Consider the following 5,055-nt stretch of genomic DNA (forward strand, 5'->3'; position numbering starts at 1 on the left):
CAATACATATACATATACATATATATATACAGCTATGTACGAACAGTGACAGTGACCCTCAGCAAGCAGGGGTACCCAGGCATTTCACACTACAGGTGGTTTTCACCCAACAATCAGATCTCCCTGTGGTACACAACGTGTTGTTCCATCTTTCTGCATTACCCACCATGTGCAACCGGGTCCCTGAGCAAAGACAACTCCACGGATGGGTTGGTCTGTACTCGAGGCAGAATTCATCCCCACAGTCTTTCCTAACAGACCTCTGACATGCACTACTGGGGCCTTATCTCCATCTGCTGTATGCAGGGATTCAGATTGGGCTGGACCAGCTCTATCGGTGGAACCTCAGGTGTTAACTAACCAGGTGGCCTTTGCCAGATTCTGTTCCCAATTTTTGAAAGTTCCCCCACCCAGTGCCTTCAAGGTGGTTTTCAGCAATCCATGGCACCGTTCCACTTTGCCTGCAGCTGGTGCATGGTAAGGGATGTGGTACACCCACTCAGTGCCATGTTCTCTAGCCCAGGTGTTTATAAGGCTGTTCTTAAAATGAGTCCCATTGTCAGACTCGATTCTCTCAGGGGTGCCATGCTTCCAAAGGACTTGCTTTTCCAGGCCCAGGATGGTGTTCCGGGCAGTAGCATGAGGCACAGGGTAGGTCTCCAGCCATCCTGTGGTGCCTTCTACCATTGTGAGCACACAGCGCTTGCCTTGGCGGGTTTGAGGCAGTGTGATGTAATCAATCTGCCAGGCCTCCCCATACTTGTATTTGGACCATCGCCCACCGTACCACAGGGGCTTCACCCGCTTGGCCTGCTTGATCGCAGCGCATGTCTCACAGTCATGGATCACCTGGGAGATACTGTCCATGGTCAGATCCACCCCTCGGTCTCGTGCCCACTTATAGGTGGCATCTCTGCCCTGATGGCCTGAGGCATCATGGGCCCATCGAGCTAGGAACAACTCTCCCTTGTGTTTCCAGTCCAAGTCTACCTGTGACACTTCTATCTTTGCAGCCTGATCTACCTGCTTGTTGTTTTGGTGTTCCTCATTAGCCCTACTCGTGGGCCCATGATGCCTCAGGTCATCAGGGCAGAGATGCCACCTATAGGTGGCACGAGATCGAGGGGTGGATCTGACCATGGACAGTATCTGTGATAAAACAAACTGTATCCCTGTGATCCATGAAAGGCGGCCACCAGAGGCCAAGACCAGCCAGACCTGTTGGCCTTGGCAGCTTTTGTCTGGCAGCAATCCTTGGATAGATGGAATTTTGGAGGCCAAATTCCAATTTTGGCCATGGGCAGCTGGAGGAGAAGGATGGTTCTGTTCCACAGGAAGAGAAGCACAGCCCCAGCGTTTCAAAGGCAGCTGAGAGCTGGCCCTCAGGAAGCCAAGGGGAGCTGGACTTGTCAGTCCTGGCAGATTTTGCCTGGGAGCTGTACTTGGATATATGGAATTTTGGAGCTGGATTCCCAGTTTTGGCCATGGACACCTGGACTTGAAAGATGTTTTTTTCCATGGGAAGAACAGCACAGCCCCGCAGTGTTTCAAAGGCAGATGAGAGGTGGCCCCCAAGAGGCCAAGGCCCGCCAGAGCTGTCTGTCCTGGCAAGTTTCATATGGGAACAATCCTTACATAATCAAATGTGGATGTAGAATCCCAGTTTTGGCCATGGGCCCCTGGAGGAGAAGGACAGTTCTGTTCCATAGGAAGGAAAGCACGGAGCCCCAGCGCTGCAGGGCAGGTGAGAAGCAGCTCTGGCCATGCCAAGGTCAGCCGGAGCTGCCAGGCGGCCCCAGGAGCCCAAGGCAGCCAGAGCTGTTCCATGTTCCCTTGGTTCCGTGGGCCCTGCAGGGTCACAAAGGCCCCTTGGTTCTTTGGGGCCAGCAGTGCCACAGTGGCCCCTTGGTTCCATGGAACGCCACAGGGTCACAATGGTCCCCTTGGTGCCACCAGCCCTGCAGGGTCACAACGGCCCCTGGGTTCCACGAGGCCACGCAGGGTCACAGTGGTCTCCAGAGGAAGGGCAGCACCGAGCCCCAGGGTTTCAGGGGCAGATGAGACACAGCCACCAGAGGCCAAGGCCAGCCACATCTGTCTGTCCTGGCAGGTTTGTCTGGGAGCAACCCTTGGATATTGGGAATTTGGGAGGTGGAATCCCAATTTTGGCCATTTGTGCCTGGACAGGCAGGATGAGTCTTTTCCATAGGAAGGAAAGCACAGAGCCCCAGGGTTTGGAAGGTGGGTGAGATCTGGCCCTCAGGAGGCCAAGCCAGACAGACTTGATGGTAATGGCAGCTTTTGTCTGGGAGCAGCCCTTGGATATTGGGAATTCAGGAGGTGGAATCCCAATTTTGGCCATGGGCGCCTTGTTGAGAAGGATGGGTTTTTCCATATGAAAGAAAAGCACAAAGTCCAAGAGTTTTGGAAGAAGATGAGAGGTGGTCACCATGGGTGAGGGCAGCCAGATCTGTCTCTCATGGCAGCTTTGGTCTGGGAGCCATCCTTGGATATCTGGAATTTTGGAGGTGGATTCTCAATATCGGCCATGGATGCCCGGACATAAAAGATATTTAATTCCATGGGAAGATGAGAGGTGGTCCCTGGGAGGCCAAGCCAGGCAGAGCTGTCTGTCCTGGAAGGTTTCATCTGGGAACAATCCTTGGATATACAGAAATTTGGAGGTGGAATCCCAGTTTTGGCCATGGGCACCTGGATGGGAATGACGGTTCTTTTCCACTGTAGGGAAAGGGTGGAGAGTTGCTGTTGGGATGGGCACGACACACACCAACCCCAACAACAACCCCAGGCAAAAGGCTGTTTATTCTAAAAAGCCAGTGTCATTTATACACTTTTGTATGTTTATCATTCATTAACTTATCCATTGGTTGCTTCACTTCTACAACAGAGTCATTGGCTATTATTTAACTGCAACATCCTGTTATTGGTTACCTATAGCATCAGCATTCTGAGTGTTCAGAAAAACACCAGGTGCAGCCTTGTTGCTGTTTTCTCTTTCTGTTGTTTAGGTGTCTTGCTTCTGTTCACACTAAGTTTCTCATGGGTACAAACGGATTGTGCTAAGATCGATGTCGGAATCAGACAGGCTCGCTGACCTGCTGTTAATTCCCACAGTGGAGCACCGGTGTTTTGAAGGTTGATGAGAAGTGGCCCCCAGGAGGCCAAGACCAGCCAGGCCCATCTGTCCTGGCAGCTCCTGCCTAGGAGCAATCCTTGGATAGACAGAATGTGGGAGATAGAATCCCACTTTTGGCCATTTGTTCCTGGAGGAGAAGGACGTTTCTTTTCCATGGGAAGAAATCACGGAGCCCCAGCGTTTGGAAGGCAGATGAGAGGCGACCGCCAGAGGCCAAGGCCAGCCAGACCCGTCTGTCCTGGCACCTTTCGTCACAGAGCAATCCTTTGACAGACGGAATTTTGGAGGCAGAATTCCACTTTGGACCACGGGCCCCTGGAGGAGAAGGACAGTTCTGTTCCATAGGAAGGAAAGCACGGAGCCCCAGCACTCCAGGGGCAGATGAGAATCAGCCCTGGACATGCCAAGGTCAGCCAGAGCTGTCAGGCGGCCCCGGGAGCCCAAGGCAGCCAGAGCTGTTCCACGTTCCCTTGGTTCCATGGGCCCTGCAGGGTCACTGTAAGAGCCTAATAATAAGAGAAAGGCTCCAAAAAGTGCTTTGTCATTATGACTGCTTCAAAAATGCCTCGTCATTTGGTCTGCTTATCATAAAATGGGCGGTACAGACCATGGGTAGCTCGCCTTGAGGCCCATAAAAAGGAAGGTGAAACTGGTGCAGGTGTGGAGGGAAAAGCGAGGGGCAGAGTCCCTGACCTTTGCCTTTCCCCCCACCACCATCGCCTGCTGCCAGACACTCTGGGGCCTCCTGGAGCCGACGCTGCCCGCCTGAGGAGATCCCCCCTGATCCTGCACCCCTGGGCAGGGACAAGGAGGCCCTGAGGCCCCAGGGCTGCAGGGGTCACTTGTCCCCTCCTGGCCTCAGGGCCAGGGCCAGCAGCCGTGGCCAAAGGGCTGCACAAGTTGGCTCTGTCAGGGCCTTGCAGCTGCTGCCCATCCCTCTGCCCTCTGCAGCCCAGGCTGTCCTACGGTGTCCCTGCCCTGCGCCTCTGTCCCTGCAGGCTGTCCTCATCCCCCCGGCTGCCCCACCTGGCTGGCCCCTTCCTTTGCTGGCAGCTCTGCGTCCTGCCTGCCTCTGCCTGGGCACACAAAGCCTTGGGCTGCTCCAGGCTCCTTCTGGGGGATGTGTTGCAGCCCAGCCCTGCCTGGGAGGGAAATTCCCTTCTCCTGGTGTCCACTCTGGGCCTCCCCAGCTGCCCTGTCACAAAGGCCCCTTGGTTCTTTGGGGCCAGCAGTGCCACAGTGGCCCCTTGGTTCCATGGAACGCCACAGGGTCACAATGGTCCCCTTGGTGCCACCAGCCCTGCAGGGTCACAACGGCCCCTGGGTTCCACGAGGCCACGCAGGGTCACAGTGGTCTCCAGAGGAAGGGCAGCACCGAGCCCCAGGGTTTCAGGGGCAGATGAGACACAGCCACAGGAGGCCAAGGCCAGCCACATCTGTCTGTCCTGCCAGGTTTGTCTGGGAGCAGCCCTTGGATATTGGGAATTTGGGAGGTGGAATCCCAATTTTGGCCATGGGCACCTTGTTGAGAAGGATGGGTTTATTCCACATGAAAGAAAAGCACAAAGTCCAAGAGTTTGGAAAGAAGATGAGAGGAGGCCACCATGGGCAAGAGCAGCCAGACCTGTCTCTCATGGCAGCTTTTGTCTGGGAGCAATCCTTGGATAGACAGAATTTGGGAGGTAGAATCTCAGTTTTGGCCATGGGAGCCTGGATGAGAAGGACGGTTCTTTTCCTTAGGAAGGAAAGCACGGAGCCCCAGGAGCCCCAGGATACCCCAGAACCCACTGAGGAACGGGGTCCCCCCGGCCTCATCATGCGCAGCCTTCAGCTGTCTCAGGCAGAGCCCATCCCGCCCTCAGCAGCCCCAGCCCAGCCCAGCCCAGCCCTCCTGGGCA

Source organism: Coloeus monedula, assembly GCF_965178545.1.
Source record: "Coloeus monedula genome assembly, contig: HAP1_SCAFFOLD_80, whole genome shotgun sequence".
Lineage (NCBI taxonomy): Eukaryota > Metazoa > Chordata > Aves > Passeriformes > Corvidae > Coloeus > Coloeus monedula.